This window comes from Mesoplodon densirostris, chromosome 2 (genome assembly GCF_025265405.1).
Source record: "Mesoplodon densirostris isolate mMesDen1 chromosome 2, mMesDen1 primary haplotype, whole genome shotgun sequence".
NCBI classification, from domain to species: Eukaryota; Metazoa; Chordata; class Mammalia; order Artiodactyla; family Ziphiidae; genus Mesoplodon; species Mesoplodon densirostris.
The window spans coordinates 23,630,148-23,642,168 of NC_082662.1; positions in this window are offsets into that span (position 1 = coordinate 23,630,148).

Sequence of the window (12,021 nt, forward strand, 5' to 3'; positions counted from 1 at the left end):
GAGGAGGGGAATGGGCACGTGCCAGAGCCTTAGGCATTTATGTGAGTATGTGCACCGTAGAGATTTTAAAATTCACCTCTGGAGTTGCCCTGAGGAAAAGCACATCGGCAGGACCACTCTGGGCATCACTTTCCTCTTTTGTAAAATAGGAAAACAGTTACTGTAACTAACTTGCCAGGATTCTCTTGAGGACCCAACAAGACAACAGCTGTGCATGTAACGAGGGCACCTTATTATTAATGGGGAAACACACTCTGCTTTTAACCTTCAGGAGCTTCCAGTTGCCTGAAAAATCCAGATGACCCCTCGTGCTCCTTCCCAACAGAGGATGCTAGTAGTTTAAGTTCGATCTTTCCTGCCTGCCACCTCAAAATCCCTTGGAGAGAGAGGGGGACCCTCTACAGGAAGGGGACTGCTGAGGCCCAGCCCAAGGGCAGGCGGTTCTCAGAGAAATGGGGCGGGCTGGGCAGACTTCTGTCAGGTGCCAGCTTTTTCACACTTCCAAGTCAGTGCCGCTTCCACTGCCTCCAGGAAGCCTTCTCTGACTGCACTGTGCTGACCCTTGGCCCTGCCTGGTATCCCGCAGCTGCTAACAGAGCACCCCCATGCTGAGCAAGACCTGCCCTCTCTCAGCAAGCTGCTGGGCCCTACAGCTCGTCCAGACATAGGGGAACCCAGCTGCATCCTAAGGTGTTGGGAGGAGAGGGAAGGAAAGACTGGTGGAAGGGAACACGGGTTTTTTTCTTCAGTGATGTTTACGGCCATTATAAAATGCTCATTATAGAAACTGAGAATAAGCTTGAAAAGAAGGGGCAAAACGTCATCCATAGTTCTCCATTCTATTAACATTTGGATGTACTCCCTTACCCAGGGGAACCCCCAGGGGGTTCACAGTGATTCCAGAACCCTCTGAAATGGGGTATGCACTCTGTGTCAAGTATGTGCTTTGCCACGGGATTCATTAGGTGCCCAGGGCTCCAGGACCCAAAAGGTTAAGAGGCTGCTCTGGGGGTTCGGGGGGAGTCCACACACACCACACAGCCACATGCAAATAGACCTACACTGACCCGGAGGCCACACGTACACATACCTGACTGTGTGCACAAACCTCCCGCCACACTCCTTCACACTGCTGGGTGCGTTCTGTTCTCTCACCCAGACTCACTCCTGGCACCTGTACACGTATTGTTGACATACACATGCACACGCATTTCTTTGTACACACACCTCCCACCAGGATACACACTTACTCACCCTAATGTGTTCACTGTATGAATACAGCCTGGTCTGGGGGAAATTTAGGAGAGGCTGCAGGAGGACAAGCTCATTTCACGGACGCTGCTGCCATCTACTGGCCATGCCTGGAATTAGCACCCTTATTAGGTTCCTATTCCTTTCTCCTGTTCTGTTGTCCCCAGCTCATCCACTGGCCCAGACTTCTCCTCATCCCTGGAAATTGTGGACTGGAACTGGTTTCTGAAAGAGGGTCTTAAATGAGGGAGGCATTCTGTTGGGAGATACTGGGTGAGCATGGAGAACTATAACTGACTGACCACGCTTTACGTGTCAGGCACTACTGTCCTTTAAAACGATTACCTCCTTTAGTCTTTAAATCTATGGGCCTTATGCAGTGCCTGGCACATGAAAAGTCATAATAAATATTTCAATTGAATAATTTAAAACCTTGAAAGTGAGTTAAAAAAATTTATTTTAATTACTTTATTTATTTATTATTTTTGGCTGCATTGGGTCTTCGTTGCTGCACGCGGGCTTTCTCTAGTTGTGGCGAGCGGGGGCTACTCTTCGTTGCAGTATGTGGGCTTCTCATTGCAGTGGCTTCTCTTGTTGCGGAGCACGGGCTCTAGACGCACGGGCTTCAGTAGTTGTGGCACATGGGCTCAGTAGTTGTGGCACACGGGCTTAGTTACTCTGCTGCATGTGGGATCTTCCCGGACCAGGGCTCGAACCCGTGTCCCCTGCATTGGCAGGCAGATTCTTAACCACTGTGCCACCAGGGAAATCCGAAAGTGAGTATTTTTAACAAATGAGGAGCTGGAGGCTCAGAGAGGGGAAGTGACTTGCCCAAACTCACACAGCAGCTTCCTCTGATGGTCAGGATGTTGCTCCAGAGAGAAAGAGAAGGAAGACACAGCAAAGCTGAAAATATTTACTAAGAACTGTAGGGAGTTTCCCTGGTGGCACAGTGGTTAAGAATCCGCCTGCCAATGCAGCAGAGCAACTAAGCCTGTGCGCCACAGCTACTGAGCCTGCACTCTAGAGCCCGCGAGCCACAACTACTGAAGCCCGCGCGCCTAAAGCCTGTGCTCCACAACGAGAAGCCACCGCAGTGAGAAGCTGCGCACCACAAGGAAGAGTAGCCCCTGCTCACCGCAACTAGAGAAAGCCCGTGCACGGCAACGAAGACCCAATGCAGCCAAAAATAAATAAATACACTTATATTAAAAAAAATAACTGTAGGAAACCCAGCCCAGATCCCCACCCCCAGAGGACCGGGAGCAGCACCCAGAGGTGGATGGGGTCCACCTGGAGGGATGATCTCCCCACCCAAGAAGGTTCCCCTACCCTGACCTGCTGCCTCAAATTCATTCATTCAACTAATACTTATTGTGCACAGTGTGGCAGGGTCTGTGCTCAGACAGAGGATAAGCAGTGAATAAACAGATGAAAGTCCAGTCTTTCCCCTTGTACAGTGTGGGGCTCCAAAAGGGCCCCTTCCTTGCTGTTCCACTCCCATGGGCCCCCGGGACCTCTTTGGGCTTCTCTTCACCATCCTGGCTGTAGTGAGTAGATGATGGAGAATCCAGAATGAGAGCAGAAGTAGATGTGGGTCAGGAGTGGGAAGGGATGGTTCAGCCCAGACGGTCCAGTACTGAGGTTGAGCAAAGATAGCCTGACACCTTGAGTCAGGCAGATCTAGTGTTACCGATCCAGGTTCGTCTGCTGACACATGACAAGCCAGACACTGAGATGCCGAAGTTTGCAGCAGAGAAAGGGTTTATTCATGAGGCAGCCAAGTGAGGAGACAAGAGAACAAGTCTCAGCTCTGCCTCTCCGAAGGCAAGGGGTGGGGGATAAAGAAGCAGAGTCTTACGTGTGTGGAAAGGTGGTTGGAGGTAGGGAAAGGGTGAGGTAATCAGGGTTCTGCACAGGTGTATCTGAGTGACGTGGCTTCTTTATAGGATGCATGTTCAACAACAGAGGTGCTTAGCATGATCTGAGGTGGAGTTTTTGGCCCTCTGATGTTGAAACGTCATTCATCAGACACCTGCGCAGGCCCAGTTTTAGGGTCAGCGGCCCCAACCAGTCTTAGCCAGCTCGCACTGGACAGGAGCTGATTCCAAATTCCTGCAAAACAATGTAAGCCCCCCGTTACAGTAGTGACCCATATGTCAGAGGTGTTGTATCTGGGTCTGAGTCCTCTCTCTCTCTGTCTCCCACCCTCCATGCCCCAGCCTGGCTGCAAGAGGAAGGGCTTAGGATGTGTCCATCTAGACTGACCACACGTGGGTGATATCTGACTGACAGCACTGCAGGGACTCAGACAACAACTCTGTACTGACCAAAGGCTGGCACTGTCTGGGGAGGCAAGGGCAGGCAGAGAAGGCTTCCTGGGGCTTATGGGCTTGGACATCCAAGCCTGGAAAGCAAAGGAGGATTCGACTGATGGAACAGAGGATCCCTGAGCAGTCCTGGCTGGAGCAACCTAACTGTTAGTATGTGGCCACACAGAAGGTACACTGAGTATGGGCTTAGTTCCAGGTAGGAGGCTCTGGAAGATCTGGGTGAAAGCCTGCCTGTGAGGCTCGGGAGTGGGGTTGGGATGGAGGCGATTGGCTGGGAGACATGAACCCAGATCCTGCTTTGGCTCCAGAATTCCCAAATCTCCCATGGGCACTTCATACTTGACCCCACGAGGCCTAGGGGTGGACTCACCATGGGGTTTATTTGTCAGTCAAGGCCTCACACTTGCATAGGCCCTAGGAAGGACCATGGCCTTGTGTTCACAAGGTCATATGTGTCTGTAAAATTGGCAAAAGTAAAATCCATGAACTTCAGATAGCCTCATCCACAAGAGGGCAGACAGCAGAAGCAAGAACTACAATCCTGCAGGCTGTAGAACAAAAACCACATTCACAGGGCTTCCCTGGTGGCGCACTGGTTGAGAGTCTGCCTGCTGATGCAGGGGACACGGGTTCGTGCCCCAGTCTGGGAAGATCCCACATGCCACGGAGCGACTGGGCCCATGAGCCATGGCCGCTGAGCCTGTGCGTCCAGAGCCTGTGCTTCGCAGTGGGAGAGGCCACAACAGTGAGAGGCCTGCGTACCGCAAAACAACAACAGCAACAAGAAAAACACATTCACAGAAAGATAGACAAGATGAAAAGGCAGAGGGCTATGTACCAGATGAAGGAATAAGATAAAGCCCCAGAAAAACAACTAAATGAAGTGGAGGTAGTCAACCTTCCAGAAAAAGAATTCAGAATAATGATAGTGAAGATGATCCAGGACCTCGGAAAAAGAATGGAGGCAAAGATCGAGAAGATGTAAGAAGTGTTTAACAAAGACCTAGAAGAATTAAAGAACAAACAAACAGAGATGAACAATACAGTAACTGAAATGAAAACTACACTAGAAGGAATCAATAGCAGAATAACTGAGAAGGAAGAACAGATAAGTGACCTGGAAGACAGAATGGTAGAATTCACTGCTGTGGAACAGAATAAAGAAAAAAGAATGAAAAGAAATGACGACAGCCTAAGAGACGTCTGGGACAACATTAAATGCAACAACATTCGCGTTATAAGGGTCCCAGAAGGAGAAGAGAGAGAGAAAGGACCCGAGAAGATATTTGAAGAGTTTATAGACGAAAACTTCCCTAACGTGGGCAAGGAAATAGCCACCCAAGTCCAGGAAACGCAGAGAGTCCCATACAGGATAAACCCAAGGAGAAACATGCTGAGACACATAGTAATCAAATTGGCAAAAATTAAAGGCCAAGAAAAATTATTGAAAGCAGCGAGGGAAAAATGACAAATAACATACAAGGGAACTCCCATAAGGTTAACAGCTGATTTCTCAGCAGAAATTCTACAAGCCAGAAGGGAGTGGCATGATATACTTAAAGTGATGAAAAGGAAGACCCTACAACCAAGATTACCCAGCAAGGATCTCATTCAGATTCTATGGAGAAATCAAAAGCTTTACAGACAAGCAAAAGCTAAGAGAATTCAGCACCACCAAACCAGCTCTACAACAAATGCTAAAGGAACTTCTCTAAGTGGGAAACACAAGAGAAGAAAAGGACCTACAAAAACAAACCCAAAACAATTAAGAAAATGGTAATAGGAACATACATATCGATAATTACCTTAAACGTGAATGGATTAAATGCTCCAACCAAAAGACACAGGCTCCCTGCATGGATACAAAAACAAGACCCATATATATGCTGTCTACAAGAGACCCACTTCCAATCTAGGGACACATACAGACTGAAAGTGAGGGGATGGAAAAATATATTCCATGCAAATGGATATCAAAAGAAAGTTAGAGGGCTTCCCTGGTGGCGCAGTGGTTGAGAGTCCGCCTGCCAATGTAGGGGACATGGGTTCGTGCCCCGGTCCGGGAAGATCCCACATGCCGCGGAGCGGCTGGGCCCGTGAGCCATGGCTGCTGAGCCTGCGTGTCCGGAGCCTGTGCTCCGCAATGGGAGAGGCCGCAACAGTGAGAGGCCCGTGTACCATAAAAAAAAAAAAAAAAAAAAAAAAAAAAAAAAAAGAAAGTTAGAGTAGCAATACTCATATCACATTAAATAGACTTTAAAATAAAGAATGTTACAAGAGACAAGGTAGGACATGACATAATGATCAAGGGATCAATCCAAGAAGAAGATATAACAATTATAAATTTATATGCACCCAACATAGGAGCACCTCAATACATAAGGCAACTGCTAACAGCTATAAAAGAGGAAATCAACAGTAACACAATAATAGTGGGGAACTTTAACACCTCACACCAATGGACAGACCATCCAAACAGAAAATTAATAAGGAAACAGAAGCTTTAAATGACACAATAGACCAGATAGATTTAATTGATATTTATAGGACATTCCATCCAAAAACAGCAGATTACACTTTCTTCTCAAGTGCGCATGGAACATTCTCCAGGATAGATCACATCTTGGGTCACAAATCAAGCCTCAGTAAATTTAAGAAAATTGAAATCATGTCAAACATCTTTTCTGACCACAAAAATTTCCCTGTAACTGATTTCTATGAGATTAGAAGTCAATTACAGGGTAAAAACCATAAAAAACACAAGCACATGGAAGCTAAACAATACATTACTAAATAACCAAGAGATCAATGAAGAACTCAAAGAGGAAATAAAAAAATACTTAGAGACAAATGACAATGAAAACACAACAATCCAAAACCTATGGGATGAAGCAAAAGCAGTTCTAAGAGGAAAGTTTATAACAATACAAGCCTACCTCAAGAAACAAGAAAAATCTCAAATGAACAATCTAACCTTACACCTAAAGGAACTAGAAAAGAAGAACAAACAAAACTCAAAGTTAGTAGAAGAAAAGAAATCATAAAGATCAGAGCAGAAATAAATGAAATAGAAACAAAGAAAACAATAGCAAAGATCAATAAAACTAAAAGCTGGTTCTTTGAGAAGATAAACAAAATTGATAAACCATTAGCCAGACTCATCAAGAAAAAGAGGGAGAGGACTCAAATCAATAAAATTAGAAATGAAAAAGGAGAAGTTACAAGGGACACTTCAGAAATACAAAGCATCCTAAGAGACTACTACAAGCAACTCTATGCCAATAAAATGGACAACCTGGAAGAAATGGAAAAATTCTTAGAAAGGTATAACCTTCCCAGACTGAACCAGGAATAAATAGAAACTATGAACAGACCAATCACAAGTAATGAAATTGAAACTGTGATTAAAAATCTTCCAACAAACAAAAGTCCAGGACCAGATGGCTTCACACGTGAATTCTATCAAACATTTAGAGAAGAGCTAACACCCATCCTTCTCAAACTCTTCCAAAAAATTGCAGAAGGAACACTCCCAAACTCATTCTATGAGGCCACCATCACCCTGATACCAAAACCAGACAAAGATACTACAAAAAAACAAAATTACAGACCAATATCACTGATGAATATAGATGCAAAAGTCCTCAACAAAATACTAGCAAACAGAATCCAACAGCACATTAAAAGGATGTTAAGTGATCAACACCCCCATGATCAAGTGGGATTATCCCAGGGATGCAAGGATTCTTCAATATATGCAAATCAATCAATGTGATACACCATATTAACAAGTTGAAGAATAAAAACCATATGATCATCTCAATAGATGCAGAAAAAGCTTTTGACAAAATTCCACACCCATTTATGATAAAAACTCTCCAGAAAGTGGGCATAGAGGGAAACTACCCCAACATAATAAAGGTCATATACAACAAACCCACAGCAAATATCATTCCCAATGGTGAAAAACTGAAAATATTTCCTCTAAGATCAGGAACAAGACAAGGATGTCCACATTCACCACTGTTATTCAACATAGTTTTGAAAGTCCTACCCATGGCAATCAGAGAAGAAAAAGAAATAAAAGAATACAAATTGGAAAAGAAGAAGTAAAACTGTCACTGTTTGCAAATGACATGATACTATACATAGAGAATCCTAAAGATGCTACCAGAAAACTACTAGAGCTAATCAATGAATTTGGTAAAGTTTCAGGATGCAAAATTAATGCAAAGAAATCTCTTGCATTCCTATACACTAATGATGAAAAATCTGAAAGAGAAATTAAGGAAACACTCCCACTTACCATTGCAACAAAAGAATAAAATACCTAGGAATAAACCTACCTAAGGAGACAAAAGACCTGTATGCAGAAAACTATGAGACACTGATGAAAGAAATTAAAGATGATACAAAACAGATGGAGAGACACACCATGTTCTTGGATTGGAAGAATCAATATTGTGAAAATGACTATACTATCCAAAGCAATCTACAGATTCAATGCAATCCCTATCAAATTACCAGTGGCATTTTTTACAGAACTAGAACAAAAAATCTTAAAATTTGTATGGGGACTAAAAAGACCCCGAAGAGCCAAAGCAATATTGAGGGAAAAAATGGGAGCTGGAGGAATCAGACTCCCTGACTTCAGACCATAGTACAAAGCTACAGTAATCAAGACAGTATGGTACTGGCACAAGAACAGAAATATATATCAGTGGAACAGGATAGAAAGCCCAGAGATAAACCCATGCACCTATGGTTAACTAATCTATGACAAAAGAGGCAAGGATATACAATGGAGAAAAGACAGTCTCTTCAATAAGTGGTGCTGGGAAAACTGTACAGCTACATGTAAAAGAATGAAATTAGAACACTCCCTAACACCATACACAAAAATAAACTCAAAAATGGATTCAAGACCTAAATGTAAGACCAGACAATATAAAACTCTTAGAGGAAAACATAGGAAGAACACTATTTGACATAAATCACAGCAAGATCTTCTTTGATCCACCTCTTAGAGTAATGGAAATAAAAACAAAAATAAACAAATAGTACCTATTGAAACTTAAAAGCTTTTGCACAGCAAAGGAAACTACAAATGAGATGAAAAGACAACCCTCAGAATGGGAGAAAATATTTGCAAACGAATCAATGGACAAAGGATTAATCTCCAAAATATATAAACAGCTCATGCAGCTCAATATTAAAAAAACAAACAACCCAATCCAAAATGGGCAGAAGACCGAAATAGACATTTCTCCAAAGAAGGTATACAGATGACCAATAAGCACATGAAAAGCTGCTCAACATCACTAATTATTAGAGAAATGCAAATCAAAACTACAATGAGGTATCACCTCACACCAGTTAGAATGGGCATCATCAGAAAATCTACAAACAACAAATGCTGGAGAGGGTGTGGAGAAAAGGGAACCCTCTTGCACTGTTGGTGGGAATGTAAATTGATACAGCCACTATGGAGAACAATATGGAGGTTCCTTAAAAAACCAAAAATAGAATTACCATATGACCCAGCAATCCCACTACTGGGCGTATACCCAGAGAAAACCATAATTCAAAAAGAAACATGCACCCCAATGTTCATTGCAGCACTATTTACAATAGGCAGGTCATAGAAGCAACCTAAATTCCCATTGATAGACGAATGGATAAAGAAGATGTGGTACATATATACAATGGAATATTACTCAGCCATCAAAAGGAACGAAATTGGGTCATTTGTAGAGACGTGGATGAGTCTAGAGACTGTCATACAGAGTGAAGTAAGTCAGAAAGAGAAAAACAAATATCGTATATTAATGCATATATGTGGAACCTAGAAAAATGGTACAGATGAACCGGTTTGCAGGGCAGAAATTGAGACAGATATGTGGAGAGCAAACGTATAGACACCTGGGGGGAAAGCCGTGGTGGGGTGGGTGGTGGTGGTGTGATGAATTGGGAGATTGGGATTGACATGTATACACTAATATGTATAAAATGGATAACTAATAAGAACCTGCTGTATACAAAAATAAATAAAATAGAGTTCAAAAATTCAAAAAAAAAATTACATGAACTTCAATTGGTTGAGACCACTGCATCTTTCCACTCTGACTTTCCCTCCTTCCCACTTGTGTCCCCTGACCTTGAGTGGCTACAGGTATTTTTTATTCTTTTTTGTTTTTTTGGTGTTGTTTTGCATGATATATATTTTTTGTAATCAAGTTTTTAATTGAAGTATAGTTGATTTACAATGTTATGTTTTTTTCTGCTGTACAGCAAAGTGATTCAGTTATACATATCTTGATATATATTAATATATTCTTTTGTAAAATATTCTTTTCTATTATGGTTTATCATAAGATATTGAATATGGTTCTCCATTTTTTATTCTTAACTTCACATTTTTTTTTAGAGAGGCCTCCAAATAATCTTTAGGCCCCAGAATCCTAGACCTGCCCACTGGGTCCTGAATTTACCCAACTGTAAAGATAGAGTAAAGGCTATGAAGGGTCTTTACAGGAGTGAAGATGATCTCTTTTAATCCTCTCAAAGGCACTGAGAGGAACACAACCACCCCCCGCCTCAGAGCTGACCCCCATGCGCCCAAAGCAGCCCCCCTATGACAGGTTCAGCCCCTGGCGCAGGTTCCCTTCCGCAGCCTGGGCGGCTGGGCTCTACACCACCCCAGCAGCTCTATGACCACAAGGTGGCGGCAGACACCATCTTTCCTTCTCCATGGAGCCTGCGCCTTCCAGATTCCTGGCCCCAAACAGCCAGAATCTTAGCCTTCCCACCAAACACCTCCATCGGCTCTTTCCTGCCCTCTCAGTAAACGGGGAGTGCTGCCTTCAAGTCCTGGCCTTGCCATTGGCTGTGTGATCGCAAGTAGGTCACTTCACCTCTCCCAGATAAAATAGGGGGATCTCATGGGAACAGGTTAGTGAAGTACCTGGCAGATATATAAAAAGCCAATCATTGGCAACCACTGCTGTTTGAATAGGGACTTCTGGAGATGGCACCTTCCCTGGCAAGGGGCTCTCCTGGCAGGATTGGCCCCCTCCCCACACTAGCAAAGCTGGGCAGCAGGGCCTTCAGAGACCTTCGGTGTTTATTGGTGGGCACCCTCTGTGCCCACACATGCATCCCTCCCTGGACTGGGGCATCTGACTCGGCTTTTTCTCCATCCCTACCAACCCCCATCTCTCCCTTGGAGGGGGCTCTGCAGCGTCTTGCCCACCCTGATATCATCCTGGGGATCTGCCTCAGGCTTCAAATGGATCCTCCTGGGGAGGGTTCCTTGAACCACTTCTCACCAGTTCTCTCTCTCTCCACCTCAGATGTCCCCCAAGTGACTGCCACACCCCAGCCAGCACGTGGCTGTCTCTACCTCAAAGCCTCCCTGGCTGATCCCCAAATGTCAGTATCTGCCCTCTCCCCCACCACCTGCCCTGCTCTTTTTGTAAAACAAATATTTACTTATTTATTTATTTGGCTGCGCTGGGTCTTAGTTGCGGCATGCAGGATCTTAGTTCACCGACCATGGATCTTAGTTCACCGACCATGGATCGAACCCAGACCCCCTGCATTGGGAGCACAGAGTCTTAGCCAGTGGACCACCAAGAAAGTCCCACCTGCCCTGGTCTTAACCTGGCATTCAAGGCCTTCCACTATGTGGTCGCACAATTCACTCTGTGCTCCAAATATACCAGACCATTTTCTGTTCCCAAAGTACACCTTCACTATTCAACTTCCAGGCCTTTGTGCAGGCTGTCCCTCCCCCTGGAATGCCCTCTTCCATTTCCATATAGAAAATTCATCCTTAAAAGTCTAGCTGGAAGGTCACCTTTTCTTTTTTTTCTTTTCTTTTTTTTTTGCAGTACGCAGGCCTCTCACTGTTGTGGCCTCTCGCAGGCTCAGTGGCCATGGCTCACAGGCCCAGCCACTCCGCGGCATGTGGGATCTTCCCGGACCGGGGCACAAACCCGCGTCCCCTGCATCGGCAGGTGGACTCTCAACCACTGCGCCACCAGGGAAGCCCTGGAAGGTCACCTTTTCCAGGCAATCTTCCCTAATCCCTCAGATGGGATCCTTTTTCTTTTCTGGGCTCTGGGTATACAGTTGCTTTAGGGCCTTCATCACAGGAGGCCGTGAATTACAACAGGAACATCCATTATATATGGAGAGCAACTTTCAGTTTACAAATGGCAATCCCGTCTAACACCCTAGAGTCATGATGTCCTGGAGTCAGGAGAGTGAGGTAATGGCAGGATGAGTGCCATTACCTCATTTGACTGTTGAGGAGACAGGCTAGGAGAGAAATATGACTGGCCAGGTCATACACCCGCCCTGTGAATGGTGGAGTCAGGATTCAAACCTGCAGCAGATTCCAGCCACATCCCCTGCCTCAGGCCGGAGCTTCCCA